Raw genomic sequence first — 20189 nt, 5'->3', positions numbered from 1 at the left:
TTTACACAGTCAGTTTTTAATGTAAAGAAAAGCTGATGATGGGTTTTCACTGGCATAGCGCAAATTAAGGATTTGGGGCCTGGGAGTAAAGCTTGGCTGCTATGGAAATGCAGGCAGCTGGCTCCTTGTATGAAACCCACAGTTAGTGAAAGCACAGAGTGGCTTCATTTCAGTGGATACTCTTGGAGCCTCAGATGTTGTACCTTCCTGTGCTTTCTTAACAACTACTTGACCCTCTGGGGGCTTATGTGATAGGGGGTACTGTACCCAGAAAGAAGATATACTTGCCAAGAGAACATCTATGTCGGTTCGTAGATGCTGTACAGCCTTGATTGGTTTTAGGTTTTAGATGTTTCACGTTTGCCTAAATGCAAGACTGGCTTGTGATTACCACCTTGCTCACTAGCCCACTTTTCTCATTCCGTTCCTTGAGTCTCCTTTGCCTTTCTCACTAATTCTAGAGAAACAGAATTGCTGGTTGTGCAGACTAGACCAAGGTCACTGTGAGGCCATTGCTTCTGTTGCCTCAGTCACCTTCCTCATCACAGATAATTCAGTCATGACTGGCATTTCCTTAAAGCTTCTGAGGGTGCATGAGGGGTGTGGGTGCGGGGTGAGTTGAATAAAGGAAAGATAGTTTGGGCTGAAAAGTCCACTCTTCTGGAGTCTGTTCTTATGACAGACGTTATACCCAGAAAGCTTAGCCAAGAGTCTTCTTTCCATCACTCAAGCTACACCAAAAGAAGCTGGTCTCCACGGCAGATTCAGAATCTGTGAAATGGAGGATAAATTATTATTAACATTTTGTGTGGAATTTGGGAACTGTGTAGTTCTCTCTGACCCACACTCTCTGCCCTTCAGTTACAAAGAGTTATCCCCAGCTGACCTCCTCCCTCTTGCTTTCTTCCTCTTGTTACTGAAGATTCTTACCCTGGGTGAAAACGTCTGAGCCCTGCTCTCCCAACCCTTTCATTTTTGTAGAGCCTTTGTTACACTTCTGTCTGCAACATCTCCCTCTTTTTCTGCTAACCTCTTGAATTATTCCAGGTAAAACCCCCCCCTCCTGTTGGCAGACCAGCTCCTCCTATTTCCTTTTCCTTTTTCTATTCCTTTGTTGATTTTTTAAAATAATAAAAGAAATGCATGCTCATTGCAGAATATTTGTACATAACAAAAAATATTAAGAAGAAAGTAAAAATCATGTGTCATCACTTTACCAGAGATAGCATAATTACTGTTAATTTTTTGGTATATATCCTTTTGGATCTTTTTTTCTTACATGTTCTAGATATGCTCTTTTTTTTTTCTTTCTTTCTTTTTTGGCTGTGTTGGGTCTTAGTTGCGGCATGCAGGATCTTTTACTGTGGTGCGCGGGCTTCTCTCTAGTTGTGGCATGCAGGTTTTCTCTCTAGTTGTGGTGTGTGGATTTTCTCTCTAGTTGTGGCGCATGGGCTCTGTAGTTTGTGGCTCAGTAGTTGTGTTCAGGCTCAGTAATTGTGGTGTGTGGACTTAGTTGCCCCGCATGGCATGTGGGAGCTTAGTCCCCGACCAGGGATCAAACCCGCATCCCCTGCATTGGAAGGCGGATTCTTTACCACTGGACCACCAGGGAAGTCCCCTAGATATGCTTTTTTTAAATACAAACATAGCATTGTTTTGTAACTTCCTTCTTTGACTAATATTCTTACATGGGTATCTTCCAGGGACATATATAGAGCTACTTTGTAATGTTTAATGCTGCATAGAGAATTCCATTGTATGGATGAATCAATACTTACTTAATTAATCTCCTGACAGTGGACTTTGGGTTATTTCCATTATTTTGCTATTAAAAGCTATGTGGTAGTAAATATCTATCCCTAATTTTATGAGTATAACTTCAGGATAAATTTCTAGAAATGGAATTGCTGTATCAAATGGTATATAATATACACAAATTATTTAATAATATCTTTTAAATTTTAAGCAAAAGAAAAAATAGATATAATAAAAACCTGTGTACCCATCACCCAGATTTAATAAATATTAACATTTACCATATTTGCTTCAGATCTCTTATTTAAAAAAAAAATTAATATGACAGGTATGACTAAGCTTTCCCTGTCCTTTCCTTTCAGAAATTGATATGCATATCATCCCATGCATATCTTATCCTCTCTATATATGTGTCCATAAGTAATGTATTGTTGTGTGTTTTAAAATTTTATACACATGACACCATTCCTGCATGCAGCCTTTTGCAGCTTGGTTTGTTTCACTCAGTGTCATTTTTGAAAAGTCTGCATGTATAAAATCATTCAGTTTAATTGGTATATGATGTACCATTGTATGATAGTGAGAGATGATTAAAGTCTTTCCACTTTTTGTGTGTTACAAGCAATGCTGTGGTGAGCATCCTTATACGAGGAACGCACAAGAGTTTGTGTACACCAGCCGCCTGGAGTGGGTATGGGATTCTTCAGCTTTGTTAGGTCATACCAGATTGCTGTTGAGAGTGATTGTAAGTATTTTGAGCAATGTATACAAGTTTTCATTTCCCTAAATTTTTGCTAACACTTGAAGACTCTACACTTCTCAGTATTTCCCCATCTGATGAATATGAAATAGCATCTCATTGCTTTAATTTGTGTTTTCCTGATTTCAGAGAGATTGAGCATTGTTTCATATTTTATTGATTATTTGAGTTTCCTTTTCTTTGAATTGTCTCTTCATATCTTTTACCTATTTTTCAACTGGGTTGTCTTTTTCCTATTGATTTTCTAAGTTCTTAACATGTTCTTATATTTAATCATTTGTCAGTTGTGTGCTTTGCAGTATTTTCTTCCTGGCTGTGGCTTGTCTTTTAACTTTGTATAGGGTATCATTGTGAGCGTGTATTTTTCAGAGCTTACGTATTCCTAAATTGTCCTCTAGAAAAGTTGTGCTGGTTTCCAGTACCTCCACCAGTGTCTGAGAGTGCTCCATTCACCACACCCTGCCTCACTCTGGGATTAGTTTTATCATTTGATTGCCTAATCTGATAGACAAAAAGTGGTATTGCCTCTTGTTTGCTACCTTCTCCTTGAGCATTCCTACCTGAAACCTGGCTTTTCCCTGAAGATCTCACTTCCCTTGGGACCCTCTCTAATGAAGCAACTTCCTCTCCTCCCCTGACTTTCACTCTCTACTCCCTGACCTTGCTTCCCGCCCTGCCTGGCAACCTGTCCTATTTGAAGTCAGTCTCTCCCTTCACATATATCTCCTTTCCTCATTCTTGATGCTGACTCCCCCTTGCCTTCCATGTTAGTTGCTTACAGCCTTCTTCGTAGGTCTCCTGTCTGGCCCAGTAGGACTTGGGACTTCATGCCGAGAATCCTTCAGCGCTCTGGCCTCAAGGTCCCTCAATCTTTTCAACTCTAAAGACTTTATCCTCATTCCAGTTAAGGTACTCATAGCTTTGGCCTCATCACTTGGAGCTATTCCACTTTCAGGATGCTAAACTCTGAAATTCTGCTCCCTCCCCAAGCCCCTGAATGATTACACCCCCTGACTCTTTCATGGCTCCCTCTGGACGGCTGGTTCTCCAGCCTTGCCCTGCCCTCAGGACTGCCCACTTATTGTCCCATCCGCCTGAACCTCAAAGACAAGAATTCCAGGCATATACTTGATTACTTGAGTTCCCTCCCTCTCTTATCCTAACTATAATCTTCAGTCCTGGTAGACCACAAAAACAGACTTTTCTGCTGTAGCCCCTAGATTTCTGAGTATGGCTTCATCTTGCAGAAGCACAGTTCCTGACCCATTATTCCTTTCTCAGAAAATTTCCTTGATTTCCCAGAGAAAAGACAGATCCTTAATTTGTTTCTCAAAGGCCTCTAAGATCTGACATTTCTCTGTCTTTCCAGCTCTCCTTCTCCCTGGTCTACTTCCAGTTAAACTTCCATCAGACTGAACATCTTACTGTCCTTCATATGTTTTCTACTTTCCTGCCTCTAAGACTCTGCTTATATAGTTCCATCTGCCCAGGATTTCCCCTCTATTCTTTTGCCATTTGATCTTCCAGGACCAGTGCAAGGGCCGTCCTCTCTATGAACCCTTCCTGCTTCTTCAGTTGGAAATAATTCCCCTCTAACCAAATCCACAGCCTTTTATCTCCCTAATGGCACCTAAAATAGTCTTCCTGGCATTTGTTATATTTATGTGTCTTTTGTATCCACCTTACTGGAATGTAAGCTCTTTGAGGATGGACCCATGTCTTTGGTATTTCGGTGTCCCAACCAGCACTAAGCACATTAGTTTACACGTGGTTGGTGTTCAATATATATTAGTTGAATATACATATGATGGTAAGTGTGAATGGAAGGAGGAGAGCCTGTTGCCCTGGCTAACTGGAGACTGTATTTAAATTTCATACCCCTTCTCCTGCTGTGGTGAGTGAAAAATCGGACTTAGCTTGACCTGACCCAGCAGAAGAATAGACCCAACTCCTGACCCGCTTTGCAGCTGTGGGAGCATGCAGGAGCCTAGAGTACCAGGAGTTCCCTCGGGGTGTTCTCAGGGCTAGGGAGCTGGGCCAGCTGCGCTCTGTGTACTCTATGGGAGAGGATTTCACAGTCGTGCAGCAAAAGGAGGCACTGAGCATGCTCTTGGCAGAGGCAGGAGCAGAGGGACTACAGAGCATGGTGACCCTGAGGGGAGGGTTTTATTTTTGTCATCAGGCCACTCTCTTTCCTTCTTACCTCCCAGGGCTGCCATTCTTCCTGCCTTGGGACCTTGAGTCTAACTCTAAATCTTACAACAGCCTTTTGTGTCATTCTGTCCAACTACTGTTTGTCCTTTAAAACTTGTCTCATGTTTCCTCTCCCACAGAAATCCTGTCGTGAGCCCCTCCACTCCCACCCACTGTACTTTAGAGCACTTTTAGTCTGTGTCTCACGTTTGGATTATTTCCTATTGTGTCTTGTTTCCCTGAGTTAGCCTGTGAGCTCCTTGAGCGCAGTGCTAAAAACAAAGCAGTGATCAGTAGTTACTGTTGATTTTATTGAGGAGCCTGATACTAGAACTTGCAAGATTATCAGTAGCAGAAAAACTGAAGATGGGAAAGGACATGAAGGTAAAACTTAGCCTTGGGCTGCTTCTCTATAGAGTCTGGGTCTGGGGAGGCAATGCCTGTTCATCTTTACGGTCTCCTAGTGTACAAGGGAGGAGAGTGGGTTTCCTGAATTCTGGCGTTTGAAGCTCTGCCTTCCAGCAGTAGTCAGCATCTAGGCAGGTGAGAGAACGAGGTGTTCAGAGTGTGGCCTCCAGGGAAGAAGGGGGAGGGCCAGTGGTTGGGGCCCCAAACAGCTGTGTTTGACTTGGGGTGACCTGGCTCCATGCCAGCTCCCCTAGTACATGGGAGCTGTCAGCCCACATGGTCACTTGGAGCCCAAAGGATCCCTTACAGCCTCTTCCCTGAGCTGGAAGCAGGACAGGGAGCAGCAGGCCAGTTGGCCGCTTGCCTTTTCTGCCTTAAAGTACTTTGTTTCTGTTGCTAACAACAGACATGGGTAGTGTAAATAAAACGCAGACACACATATGTGGAGACTGAAAATTTGAGTTGGCAGGGGCAGGGGGAGGGGCTGAGATGGAAGGAGACTGAATGTGTAGCTACGTCTCTGAAGATGCTTAGTGGGCCCTGGGCCCTCCCTCCAGCCTTTGGCGACGGGCCGCCCTCAGGGTAGCTGAGTGGGGGCAGCCTGCACGGTCGAGTACGAGGTGATACTGTCTGGACGCCACGGGTTTCAGAGACTGGGTGCTTGTTACGGTTGGGTGCATAGCTTCGCTCAGGCACACACTCCTCTGAGCTAGGTGCTAGTGATCTGAGGGCTGACGGCAGCTTCTTCCTTCCGTGCTGCCTTTTCTGTAAGGCTTTCCTCACTGATCCCTTGTATTGCTCACATGTGGTGTACATTGATCAGCAGCAGCTGTGGCCTTTCTGGCAGCCCTGACCTATCAGAGCCCCTTGAGGTCTGCACACCTAAACACACGACTGGCGTTTTGGGCGAGCTCCTGAACGCTGTGAGCTTCCATTCCTTAGAATGGTTCCTGAGACCAATTCAGCCTTGCTAGGAAGGGTGATCTTTACTAGCAGGAGGCTGAATCGTTAACTGTAATAAGAAGTAATGGTTGAGTCTCACGTGGCATGAGCTTATTCAGAGACTTGAGGTTCAGATAGGTTGTGATGAGGAAGACTGTGAGCCTCCACTGCTGGAAATATAAATTGGGATGGGTTAGGTGTTCTCTCCTCCTTCCTCCCTGAGTCTAAAAGGTATCTAAGATTACTTCTGGAGGGCCTCTTCTGTTTCTGATTCAGGGGGAAAGAGCAACTGCGTTGATATGATATGACATGTAGAGTTATTACATCTGTTACTACAGGAGTTAAAGGACCGAGGTACATGTGAATAGGTTATCTATTTTTACAATTTAGAAGGTATGCAGGATTATTCCTGTAATAATAGCAATCTGACTCCTATCCCAGTAACCCTTCTTGAATAGGAGAGAGAGAAGTGAAGTTATTATTAGGGTCTGAGAATTGTCTACCACCCTGGAGAGGCCTAAGGGAGTTGCCTCCCATGTGGCCTCCAATAGCTATGCAGTCACGGTGACACAAAGTCTGGGAACTCCTGAGGAAAGGGTTGGTTGTTTTCTTTCTTTTCCCGGGCTTAGGGTGGGGATGTGAAGCTGTGTATCTGGTCCTTAGGAGGGGTATTGGCTAGGGTTATTATTGAATGGAATTGGACCCAGCCGACCTCTGAAGCTGATAAACTCCAAAGCAGGGCAGGAGACAAGGTGGTCAGAGAGAACGATGATTCTTGTAATAGAATACATTCTAAACCACCAAGCCTAGGGGGCTTCGTAGAAAGGCTGAAGGAGAGGCAAGAAGACCTCACCCAACTGGGGCTTCATCTCCCGCCTCCACCTTTGCCCCTACAAGTGTCACAACAAGCTGCCTCTGAGGTCTGGTTGTTGACTCTCTTACTTGCACAGTTCAGGTGAGCAGGGAGGTTCTTTTTTGAAAAAAAATAAATTTATTTATTTATTTATTTTTGGCTGCGTTGGGTCTTTGTTGCTGTGTACGGGCTTTCTCTAGTTGCGGCGAGCGGGGGCTACTCTTCGTTGCAGCGCACAAGCTTCTCATTGCAGTGGCTTCTCTTGTTGCGGAGCATGGGCTCTAGGCGCACGGGCTTCAGTAGTTGTGGCACGAGGGCCCAGTAGTTGTGGCTCGCGGGCTCTAGCACGCAGGTTCAGTAGTTGTGGCACACGGGCTTAGTTGCTCCGCGGCATGTGGGATCTTCCCGGACCAGGGCTCGAACCCGTGTCCCCTGCATTGGCAGGCGGATTCTTAACCGCTGTGTCACCAAGGAGGCCCCCAGGGAGGTTCTTGTTGAAGCCGCTCCCACCAGTTAGGAGCATGGAGGACTGTGTTGTTTTCCTTACTGTGTCCTTAGTGAGTGGCGTAGTGCCTGGCACAGGGGAAGTGCTCGGTCATTGTTTGTGGATCTGATGGTTTCCCAACTTCAGTTTAAGAGGGCCCTTAGACTGGGCCATGGAGCATGGATAGGATTTGGATAGCAGGGAGGAAAGGGAGTACTCCAGGCTGGAAATGGTTTGCACATAAAAAGATGGGCGCAGAAATGGATATGTATGGAGCAGGGAGGCATCCTGCCTGGAGAGAGAAGTTCAGTGCATTTGTGTGTGTGTGTGTGTGTGTGTGTGTGTCTATGCAAGTCTGTGTGGCTTTGTGTGAAGGGGAATGGAGGATGGTAGGGGAATGGTGGTGGTAAGGTGAGGGATGGTGGAACGAGGAGGAAGGAAGAAGAGGGAAGCCAGATTGGTTGGTAGCATTTGACAAGGTTCTGGAGGAACCGGAAGAATCTGGACTTGGCAGTTAAGGAGCCCAGAGGAATGACATGATGATATTGAGATTCGAGGATACTTAGTCTGTCATTTACGAGAAGGAGGACTAGAGATGGAAGAAGAAAGGAGAACTAGTAATGATAATAGTAACACTTCACATTTATTTACTGCCTCCATGGGCTGGCACTCGATAAAGAGCTCTATGTAATCAGAGACCATCGTAGTAAGCTTGATAAGAGGTGATTAGCTGGAGAAAAATTGCACAGAAGATGACATAGTTAGCTTCTTCATATTTGGCTGTATTTGGCTCTTATTTGGTTAAATAAGAAATAGCTCCAAGGACATCTTCTTCCTGAACTCTGCTTCCCAAAACGTGTCCTTGAAGCCGCTGGAGCTGGGGCTGTTATCTGGCTCGGCTGGGCTGCTGAGCTTTTGCATACTCCTTGCCAGGAACTAATGTCCTTGGGCCTCAGCTGGGGTGTGTCCCCAGTACAGCCATCTGGAAGGTCAGAGAAATTAGCCACTAGAATGTACCCATTAGTGCTTCGAGGGGTTACAACCTGTCAGTGGAATCTCAAGCCTGGGAACTGCTTCTCTCACAGGGCTTTTCAAAGTTGGAGCAAGCTAACAGTTCTAGCACTGACTGCTCCCTTATTTGGACACTAAAATTTCAGGGTGAGATTAGCCTTCTCCTTTGTTTTAGGAGACTTTTTAAGGACCTGATATCCTTGTGAGTGATTTTTAAAGAGATAATGTGACATCAGAGCCATACCTTTCTTCACCTGATTCTTTCCTTGGCCTCCAGCCCATCCACTTATGAGACCAGGATGGGGCCTCTGTCCACTCACCGCAGTCTTGCTGGGGGAAAGTGGACAGCACATCATGGAGCCAAGAGTCAGGGTGGCTGAGGCTTGAGAACCTGGCTCCAGGGCTTGGGCGCAACTTCACGCCTGACCTGGGGGCTTATCTCTTGGCTTTGGGGAACTTGCTGTGCCCATTAACTTGGCGGATTTGTAGTTTATCAACCCAGCTTCATGTGGAGCCTAGTGGGGAGCACGGGGCAGGGAGGGTGTGGGAGCTGTTGGGGGTAGTGGTGCTGCTGAGGGGTGCAGAGTCTTTTGTGGCAACTTGGAGAGCATACTTCTTCCCCTGCCCACCCTCTGCCAAGGATGGCTGATTGAACTGGGAGCCCAGCTCTGTCACCATCTGCCTTTCCTTCTGGTTGACCCCTGTGAACCGCAGGAAAGTAGTTCAGCTCCTGGCAGTGACATTGGATCCTACTGGAGGAAGGGAAAGCAGGAAGGAGAACATGTTTCTGTCAACAAAGGGGAGCTTTCACTAGTTGGAACTCGCTGTAAGGTGGCTTTCAGCCCTTTGGGTGATTACTGTGGGCTTAAAGTGTGATGCCATGTGTGGAAGAGGCTGTAAATCATAAAGACCACAGGGCCGTGGAGTGGAGGTAGGGCCTCCTACTGCAGTCGCCGAGAACCCACGGTGAAGGCTGACTGAACTGAGGAACTGCTACTGCCCAGGAAGAAAGCATTTTGGGCAGTGGTAAGGCCTTTGCAGGCCTTATTGAACCTGCACGAGAACGCTGTCATCTCCACCTCATCCTTAAGGAAACTGAGGCCTAGAACGCTCATCCACAGCTTCGTAGCTGGTGGAGGTAGAGTTGGAATTTATACCCGGCGCTTCTCTTCTCCCATTGTTCCTTACAGAGGAAAGCATGACAAACCATTAATTTTAATCAACTTTCTATATTAGAAGAGTTATAGATTTACAGAAAAGTTGCAAAAATAGTACATAGAGTTCCTGTAGACCCTGCAAGCCATTCATTTTTTTCCTCTTCTTCTGGTCCATTTTATGAGGATTCATTGGGGGTGAGGTACAGATTTGGAGTAAGGACATTTTTTCCAAAGACTCCAACTTAGTGATTTTTCAGCTAGAGTTTTTGAAAGTCCGTCAGAGTATATTATTTCTTCCCCAGTTCTACCCTGTCTCAGCCTGCCGGACTGGGCTAGACCTGGCTTTGCCATCTGGTTCCAGAGTCAAATGCCCTACTTTCTTGACTGTCTCCATAGAGTTGGATAGCAGCTGAGTTTCAGAGAGGTAGGGAAGACAGATAGCTGTGGAGAGGATCCTTACCAGCTTGGCTTCTGGGCCTTCTTCTGCCTGGCATGGATGTGATGGGGAGTGGGGGTCTTAATAGTTTTAGCTGGTGTCTCCTGGCCTGGAGCCAGAGCCCTCCCAAGGGGGCATGGGGAACGTCTGTGCAGTAAGGCCCGTTTGCTTGGATGCTCTCCTGGGTCTGTCCTTGTACGGTGCAGAATGGTTTGTGGTGGTCACTGCTGTGGGCCCAGGCCTTGGTCTGCCAGCAGGCAGGCTGGCTGTGGGCAGAATAATATCCGTGGGCAGCTGGTGTGCTTTGCTTGGGCCCCAGGCACATTGTCCATTTAAGGGAAAGGGGTCTGCAATCTCCTTGGCTCTGGGTGTGAATGGGCTGGCCTGAAGTTTGCTCATGGCCTTTGCTGGGTGTGCTTTTTCAATGAGATCATTCCAGAATTACATTCCTATGAAATTATATTTCACTCAGGATGTGAAGCTGGATTTGTGTAAAAGCACTGGCACTAAAAGTCAGGCTCAGAGCGGGGCAGAAATGAGAATTGGGATAAACAGATCTTTAGAAGGAGGGAAGACAGAAGGAAAGAGAAAACAGTTGTTAGAGGATTTTGCATTTAAGACTGGTGCACTGTAAGCATACCAGGGAGTTGAGATTGCCACTCAGACTATGGAAAGGCAGACGTGACGCTTGTTGTCCCGGCTGCCTGCCACCCCCAGGCAGTATGGGTTCACCCACCTACATCTAATTTTTCTCTCTTCGCTTTTTCTGTCTCTCTCTGTCTCTGTTTCTGTCTCTTTTTCTGTTTCCCTCTCTCTGTCTTCCTCTCTCTCTCTCTCTCTCTCTTTCTCACACACACACACACACACACACACACACACACACACACACACACACACAGGAGGGCACACACATACAGCCCCTGCATGGTGGCAGTGTGAGATTATCATATTCTGTATGATTCTGCCTTGTAACCCTGTGTAAATGCTGTTCTCTTAGCTCTGAATGTCCTTCTCTCCCTTTGCCCAGAAAACTCTAGTCACTCTCTAAAACGCATTTCAAGCATTGCTGTTCTGAAATCTATTGTGCTGCCCTCAGAGTTATTTTCTGGCACCTCTGTGCTGTCACTCCCCTTGTGCACCCCACTCTTCCCGCACTTTTCATTTGGTGTGTTTGGAGGGCAAGGTATATTCCCCTCAGTGCTTGGTAGAGAGTCGGGTTCTCGTTATTGATTATTGAAGGGAGGAACCAAGTGAATGAAAAGTTGGGTACTGCAGGCAGGGTGAGCCACAGAATGGTGGCTAACATAGCATACGTGACATCGGAGGCCAGGAGACTAGAGAGTCAGATTTGCAGAAAGGTGGTATATGTGTGTATGCGTATGCACCCAAAAGCATGGAGAAGTTTGTGGAGTGGTAAGATAGAGGGCCCGGTGAGTTCCAGATTCCATAGGCAAATTGCAGGGACTGGGTCTGGACTCACTCAAGGTTAGATGAAACTGCCTCCTGAGTAATCCTTGCAAAGTTGCAGAAGGAGGGAGAGGAAAGAGCTTTAGGTTTTGAACTGGGGGTTCTGGGTGGTGGTGGTAATAGTACTCTTAAAAATAACAACAACAGCAACAGTAATAACGTAGTCCTCACGGTGGACCAGACACCATTCCAAGCACCTTTCGTATTTGAGCCCTTTCATTCTTACAGTAAGCCCTATGAGTTTGCCGCTATTAATTGTTGACATATGAAGAACTGAGGTCGCACAGCTACAAAGTAGTTCTAGACCTGGTTCTGCACTTACTAGCTGAGTGACCTTGGGGCAAGACAGCCTCCCTGAGCCTGTCTTCTTTGTAAAAAGGAGAGAAAATACCTATTGCATTTAACTTCTGGGGTTTGTTTGGCAGACTCAAATGAGGTGGCATGTGAAAGTATTTTTGAAAAGTATAAAGCACGCTGAAGGACTTGGAGCCAGCGCTGTGGAAGAAGGGTAACTTGCATAGGAATTGTGGTTGAGCTATTGGGCTCATACTTAACGTGCATGCCGCTCTGAGCGTGGGCCATAGTCGTACTTCACAGCGCACTGGGCTGGCTAGTGGCAGTATCTTTGGTTATATTTAGAATCGGGATTTGAGCTTCCATTAAAGAATCAAGAAACCAGTTCTTAATGGAGCTAAATATATATCTGAAATATCACTAGAGACAGATCTTGAGGGCTAACCAGGCCTTCCCTTCTAGCCAGGGAAGCAGTGGGGAAGCATGGTGGTAGGCGTTTGCAAGGGGGAGAATTATTCTGTTGGGCTCTTGGGAGCAGTGAGGCCACTGCAACGGGTGGCAGAGAGTTTGGCTCAGAGAGGTGGCCCATGTCAGCTGCCACAGCCCAGCTGCACAGCAGTGGACGGCAGGATTCTGTGGCCTGGTGGGTGTGACCCGTTTTTCCTCAGGTGAGAGATTTGTAGGGAGTTTGAGAAATTGCTTTAAATTGCTATTGCCTTGGTAATGGAGATTGTGTCTGGCAAAGCGGTACATTTTTGTGGCACAATTTTGTGCCATTCCTTGGGCTTGGGGTTGAGCTGTGCTGAGCCAGGCAGTGGATGAGGAAGACTGGTGTAGGGGACAGAGAGGACAGTGTATCTGTGTATAGCCAAGGAAGAGCAATGTGGCCCCCTGAGGCCCGTCACTAACCAGTGTTCTCTGGGCCTCCTTAGAGCTGAGCAGCCTCTTCCGTGAGGTCTGAGCTCAGAGTGCCTTCCTTCAGCCTGATAGTTGCCTGGATTGGCCGTGATGCCTGTGTGAATAATTACAGGTCACTGAACAGAACTGTAGTTAGCTACATCCCTCAAAAATGCCTAATTGTAGGCTACAAATCTGAAAATATACAAGAGCTTTAGATACATGTCATACCTCATTACAGAGAGCAATGGCATGAGCCAGATGTGACTTGGGTGGCTTTTAGTGTGTCGGGAGCTGCTTGGTAGGCATGCTGGCCGGCCCAGAAGAAGGCAGGAGGCATATTCCCTGTGCTTCACAGGGAGACTGGGGACTTAGGGAAGGGGAGAAAATCTGTGCTGTGACCATAGCTTGCTCTTCATATGTGCACTTACACGGCTAAACACCTGTGGTTACCATAGGTAGATTTGATTCCTCTTTGGGAATTGTCTTCAGCACCAGTTTACAAACCACGTTAGAAAATGTCACATTTGAGTCTCAGGATCTTTGGCATTTGTAAGTCTGATATTTTTGGATTTAACTATTTCTAACACTCCTGAAGGCCTGTGATGTGTAGTAGTTTGTAAATTGCTGACATCCAGGTTTGAAAAAATGATGCAAGGACTCATGGAAGCAGGGTGCCTTTTTGCCACTCTCTCAGTGCCCAGTGTTGGCATACCTGCTGAGCTCTGTAGGCCTCCATTCAGAATTACCTGTGCACTTATGGGGCAGGTAAAATTGGTTAGGACAAGGATTCTTTTTTTTTTTTTTTTTTTTTTGTGGTACGCGGGCCTCTCACTGTTGTGGCCTCTCCCATTGCGGAGCACAGGCTCTGGACGCACAGGCTCAGTGGCCATGGCTCACGGGCCCGGCCGCTCCGTGGCATGTGGGATCCTCCCAGACCAGGGCACAAACCCGTGTCCCTTGCATCGGCAGGTGGACTCGCAACCACTTGCGCCACCAGGGAAGCCCAGGACAAGGATTCTTACAGTGAGTCTATGGAGGAACTTTGGGAGCTTGTGAACATCCTAAAAGGGTAGACAGAAGTTCATGTTCTTAGAAGTTTTCTATGGATGTTCTTGGGGTTTATTAGATACTCAGAGAGCCCTGTGAACTCATACAGCTGTACTCTAAAAAGTGGAGATTTGGGACAGTGTCGGTATGCATCCCCTTTGAGATCAGTATACAGTATGCTCCACAGTATACTTGACAGATACTGCTTATTCTGACCCAAGATGCTTTTCTCTCGTTTGCACCCTTTTTGCCACATGGCTCTGAATGAGTTAGCACCCTTGAAGGATGCAGATTTTCCTTCAGAGAAAATTCAGATAATGTTCCAAAGTCTCTGAGGGCAATTTCCAAACAGGAATTTCAGGAATGTTTTGAGAATGTATTGGAATAAACATTCAGGCCTCTAAGGACTACCCTGAAGAGGATAATGTCTGTGTGTATTGTGTCTCTGGTATATTGTATATCGTTATTGTCAAATCATCTGTTTCATTACCTTTAGTTGTACTCTTATGCCCTCAGAAGTTGGAACCAAGCCTGTATCCCTAGCACAGCCTAGAAGATCTTGGAATTATCTCCTTGAAAATTGTTCTGTAGTGACTATGTTGTCATTCAGATGGCCCCTAGAAGGATAATTGCCCTGAGGCTGTTGGGGAAACTTTAAGTTCCTTAGAGAAGTGAGGGTATCTGAAATACCTCATATTACCTAACTGGACTATACGTACTTATTGCTGGGCTGAGGGAGCCCAGGTTCACATGAGAGCCTACTGTGTCTTGTCTAGGGTGCTTGGGAGGCTTTGATAAAACGCCCAGTCTGGTTGGTCTGGTCTGGCCCAGCACAGGGCTGTCTCAACATCAGGCCCCTCCCCAGTCGAGAAGGCAACCTTAGCTTGGTCTAGATTTCCAGGCTTGTGAATAACAGCAGCGGTGGTAGGTAGGGTTTATCTATGGCCTTTGGGGTCCTCTTTGCTCTCAGTTTAAAATATTTTAGTCATCTCTAAAAATCAAGGAGTCTCAATATTGGAAGGGACCTTACATGCCATCTGTGCTAATCTACAAAGCAGGGGGAGAGGGAAGACTAACCTTATCCGCTTCTTTCACCCTTGTATCCCCAGCATCTTAACTGAGTGAGTGGCATGTGGTAGGGATTCAAAACTACTTATTGAATGAGTAAGCACCAACTTCAGCAGACCATTGTCCTTGCTTCGTTTGTTCATTTATTTCACAAATATTAATAAGCTCTTACTATGTGCCACTTATTCTAAATTCTGGGGTATACACTAAAGTGACCAAGACAGTCTTGTCCTCAAGAGCCTCGCCTGTAAGTAAGAAGTTAAGAATTTAAAAAAACTTATAGTCTCTAACTGGAATTTAAGAATAAAAAGTTCTCTCTCATATTGGCCATTCTGGATCTTCTCATTGTCTGAGGTCTCTTTGGGGGACCATAAATAGCATATGTAGTCCCTTCTTCACATGGGAGCCTTTCAGAATTCTCAAGGCAATTATCCGCCTCCCCCATCCGCAGCCTTCTCTTCTCCAGGGTAAACACTCTCAGTTCCTGTAGTCATTTCTCCTGTGACATGCCTCTGAGTGCCCTCTCCATTCTGGTCACTGTCCTCAGGATGCAGTCCAAACAGAGCCTATCCCTTGGACAGTGTAGAGTCCAGAACCCAATGCAGTATCCCAAACATTAATTTCCAGGGAACATTCCAGCCTGGAGCCTTTCCTGCAGTTCAGCTTTTCTCTGCTTACCCTGGGCTCAGATGATGGATAATGGAAAGAGAAAGTCCTGAACTTGGCCAGACTGAGAACATCTTCATATTTGGCTAATCCTGGAATTGAAAACTTTTGTCTCCTTTCTGCCCTAGCCCCCCTAACGCCATCCCTCTCCCCTTGGTGTAGATGAATCTACACACAGCCTTGCTGCCAGTGGCTTGCTTGCCTTTCATTTTCTGAGTCACTGCCCTTCGCTACCAGGGAAATTAGCATGAAAAAGCAAATTCCAATTCTATAACCTTATTCAATTCCAGCCCTTTGTCACATTCTCTAACCCCACTCCCCACTGAAAATGACAAAAGTTGAGTCTTGTGACATCATAACAGTTGGCTATTGTATCAACAGCTGTGATGTCACCAACAGAGGATTATGACTTCAGGGAAGAATGGAGGGAGGGAGTATATAGGGCCAGAAACCCCTGGGGAACAAAGGCGTTATTTTCATGTAAATCTTCACCCAAAAAACCCAGTTGGCCTTTTAGTGGATGGGCTGTCAGTGGAAGCCGTCTCCCAGATTCCCATCCCTCCCTCCCTCAGTGGATTAATGGTTTGGTTTGTGGACTTTGCCCAAGTCTGAGTGTGTGTGGAAGTCCCCTGCTGGCTTCTGGGCTGGCTTGGGTTTTATTCATGAGGTCCATACTGAATAGAGCTTTTCAGGGAGGGAGTTCAGAGGGGAGCCCGGGAGCCTGGGGTACAGCTGAGGCAGATGTGCACAGCCTCTGGGCTGAGAGGGAGCTACTGTGCAGCCTCATCTCTTCAGGCAGAGGGGCAGCTCTTCTGTCAGCTGCAGTGAAAGCCTGGGTGTGCCGTCCATAGGCCTGAGTGCTAGCTGCCCGCCGGCTTCTGGGGCAGGGTTGGGCCTGCCCTGGGAGCTCCTCCTTGACTCCTTGACACAGAGACTTAAAAAAACACCTGCTACCAGAGGTTCCCAAACTTTCTCAGTTCGTGGGCCTTTAGTGTTTTAGTAATTTTTCACAGTGCCCAGAGGCCAAAAGAGATACCTTATTTTTATTAAGTGTTTAGGTGTAAACAATTTAGTAAGTGCTTATATCCTGATAACTGAGTAGCCATTTGAAAAATATATGTATATAAATTGAAAGGAAAAATATTTTTAGAGGAGGGTTGGGGGAATGGGTGAAATAGGTGAAGGGGATTAAGAGGTATAGACCTCTAGTTATATATTAAATAAGTCACGAGGATGTAATATTCAGCATAAGGAATATGGTCAATAATATTGTAATAACTTTGTATGGGGACGGGTGGTTACTAGACTTATCATGGTGATCATTTCATAATATATGCAAATATCAAATCACTATGTAGTACACCTGAAACTAACATAATATTGTGCATCAATTTCAATTACAAACATTTTTTATTTCATTCTTAAAATAACCACAGTTACTAACTTATGGGATGTACTGGGCACTGCACAACATCTCACATCTTGGAATCAGATTGAATACTGCCATCCCATTTCCTGTTCCACATTGCTTTTCACACGGTTATTGCTTTTTAATCACAGCAGCTGCTGAAAACCCAGCTTCACAAAGAAATGACATCATCGAAAAGAATGTAGTGCAATCTAATGTTAAAACTGAACTCGCGGGGTGTCCAAACAAATGTTGGATATTGGTCTTGTTTCCCTCAAAAATTTAAAATATCGTCTAACACAACTTGTAAAACAACTATACCCCAATAAAAAAAGAAATTAATTTAAAAAATATATATCTTGCGGCACCCCTGTGAGTTCACTGCGGTGCTCTAGGGCACCTCAGCACACAGTTTGAGAACCACAGAAGCCAAGTAACACTTGCTTTATTTAAAGAAGGAAAAAGGCAAATTCTGTCCCCATCATAACCCTTAAAGAAGTTGGATAGATGGACAGACAGATGCCCCTTACCTTCAGTCTCAGCTCCAGCTGGACTGCATTGTTAGGGGAAGGCCTTTCTTTGACCAGGGTCCCCTAGGTGGGGAAGAATGATAAGGAGAAAAGACTTGAAGAACAGCAAGAGAGGAGCATCTCTTACGTTTATTTTTAATTGATTCAGGGCCCTCTGAACTAGATGGCTTAAAGAAAAATGGGATTTTAACACCAAGCATTTGGGGGCCGGGCATGAGACTACTGCCAATATCCGTTTCTAACTCTTTACAGACAGAGCTGGGCTGCAGGGGCACGCTTGGGTTGGAGGATGGCTTCCTGTCACAAGATATGACAGAGACCGGAGGACTTATGTGCTCTGGTGTCAATTAGAGGGCTCAGTGCCAACCTCTCTAGACTCTGAGGTCTGCCACTTACTGTGAAACCCTGAGCAAATTACTTAGCCTAAGCCTCAGTTTCCTTCTTTTTTAAAAATTAATTAATTTTTGGCCGCACTGGGTCTTCGTTGTTGCGTGCGGGCTTTTCTCTAGTTGCGGTGAGCGGGGGCTACTCTTTGTTGCGGTGAGCGGGCTTTTCATTGCGGTGGCTTCTCTTGTTGCGGAGCACGGGCTTTAGGTGCGTGGGCTTCAGTAGTTGTGGTGCACGGGCTCAGTAGTTGTGGCTCTGGGATCTTCCCAGACCAGGGCTTGAACCTGTGTCCCCTGCATTGGCAGGTGGATTCTTAACCATTGCGCCACCAGGGAAGTCCGAGCCTCAGTTTCTTCATCCGTAAAATAGAGATAATGACAGCTAGATTAAATGAGATAAATGCATACTTAGAACTAGCAGAGCCTGGCTGTGTATGTGCACTTTCTTCTACTCCCTTCCAAAACTGAGACTTTTATCCAAAGGGAAATTCAGCCCTAATGATCTGGCCAAGATCTGCAGTTTGAGAGTTACTCTACTTCTTGATAAGTTTCCTCTGTGTATCTAATGTTCCTAATCTGCTGAGTTCTGTAACCTGTGTACCCACTCCAAAGGTTCTTTTTTCACTCTCTAAGTGGCATTTTTTAATGAACAGAGTTCTTATTTAGTGTAGTCTGATTTATCAATGTTTTCCACTATGGTTATTGCCTTTTGTGTCCTGTTCTTGCTCTAAGATCTCCTTGGCTTTTGTTCATGGTTTTTCTTCTGCTTGCAGCAGTGTTCTTCTGCCTTCTTTATCTTCCACAAGTCCTGCAAGACTCAGCCCAGTGTTACTTCTTGTCTCCTCCAGAAGCCCTCCCCTACATCCGTCCTGTCCATCTGATTAGGTGTTTTTTCTCCTTGCTCTCAGAATTCTGTGTTCATACATCTATCACAGCTCTTGTTACAATGTGCCAGAATCTTTTCTTTACTTGTCTGTCTCAGGCAGGATGGGGAGCTGCTCAAGGGCAAGGACCAGAGTATAGCACAGTAGCATGGGGGCCTGGCTGGGAAGATGCCCTCAGAGGCTTCAAGTACGTAAACAAATAAAAGTCTTAGGTGCCACACCTGTCTCTCTCTACTTCTCTGACAATATTCCCCCAACCTTTCTTAACCTGTGCCCTCTTTTGATGAGCGTGAGGATCCTCCAGGCAGATGGTAAAATGCTACCCCCAGAGACCGTACTCCAGATTGAGAGTTAACTACATTACAGTGCTTCAGAGAGGGCTGATCAGTAGTGTCCCAAACAGTAGACACGAGGAAAGGAAGGTCCTCTGATTCATTAAGCCCCAGAGAAAGGATCTTTGCATTTTATAATAGGAAAATCATTGCAATCTTTGCAGAGAGCAACTTCAGTTGTTCTGGGGCTGCAGCCACCCCTGCCCTGAATCTTTTGGGTGTTCATAGGATGTGGCCCACTTTTCAATTTTCTGAGTGGGTGTGCTTGCTGAGGGTAGGTCAGACTCTGAACTGGGAAGGCTGGTGGGCTTGGAAGATGGGCCTGGACAGTGAAGCCCCCAGCCTGCTCACTCTGTCCGGGTAGAGCCACTCTGAAATGGTGGCAAATGTTTTTTCATTAAAAATTTTTTCTTTTAAAAAAAAGATTTATTTATTATTTATTTAATTTATTTTTGGCTGCGGCACACGGGGTCCTCGTTGAGGCATGCAGGCTCTTTTGTTGTGGTGTGCAGGCTTCTCTCTAGTTGTGGTGTGTGGGTTTTCTCTCTCTAGTTGTGGCACGCAGGTTCCAGAGTGCGTGGGCTCTGTAGTTTTGCGGCACGCGGTCTCTCTAGTTGAGGAGCACAAGCTCAGTAGTTGTGGCGCATGGGCTTAGCTGCCCCGCGGCATGTGGGATCTTAGTTCCCTGACCAGGGATCGAACCTGCGTCCCCCGCATTGGAAGACGGATTCTTAACCACTGAGCCACCAGGGAAGTCCCTAGTAGTAATTTCTTAACACTAAATTTTAGTGTGATCTAGGGAAGGCCTCACTAAGATGATGATGTCTGACCAAAGACCTGGGAGATGAGGGAGCAGGCTCTCTTGGGGGAGTATGTTCAAGTTACAGGGGACAGCAGGTTTGGAGGCCCGGAGTTGGAATGTGCCTGGTGTATTTGAAGAAATGATAAGGAGATAGTGTGGCTGGTGGGGAAAACGTAAAGGGAAAGAGTAGTTGAAATGAGGTCAGAGATCTCATAGAGACCTAGATGATGAAGACCTTGTAGGTCATGGTGAAGATTTTGGCTCTTACTTTTAGTGATTGGGATCCATGTTAGGGTTTTGAGCAGAAGCAGTGACAAGATCTGCCCTGTTGCTGGTGGTGGGTAAATGTGATGGTGGTAGTTTATTGAGGGTCTGTTCTGACTGTTTCTATTTTCTCAGTGAAATA

General features: G+C 46.0%; 1 protein-coding gene across 12 annotated transcripts in view; it reads left to right on the top strand.

The window, feature by feature from the left end:
* Positions 1-20189, top strand: part of DENND2B (DENN domain containing 2B) — a 176018-nt gene that overhangs the window by 92122 nt on the left and 63707 nt on the right. For 3 of the 12 annotated variants that reach the window (XM_073808584.1, XM_073808581.1, XM_073808582.1), the window contains one exon: positions 2378-2500. The exons of the other annotated variants lie outside the window; for them this stretch is intronic. The gene's annotated coding sequence lies outside the window, so the exon portion shown is untranslated. The remainder of the gene's footprint in view (positions 1-2377; positions 2501-20189) is intronic. 12 annotated transcript variants of the gene reach the window in all.

This window comes from Tursiops truncatus, chromosome 8, assembly GCF_011762595.2.
Source record: "Tursiops truncatus isolate mTurTru1 chromosome 8, mTurTru1.mat.Y, whole genome shotgun sequence".
Taxonomy (NCBI): domain Eukaryota; kingdom Metazoa; phylum Chordata; class Mammalia; order Artiodactyla; family Delphinidae; genus Tursiops; species Tursiops truncatus.
The sequence above is the reverse complement of the archived record's forward strand: the minus strand, read 5'-3'. Positions and strand labels throughout refer to the sequence as shown.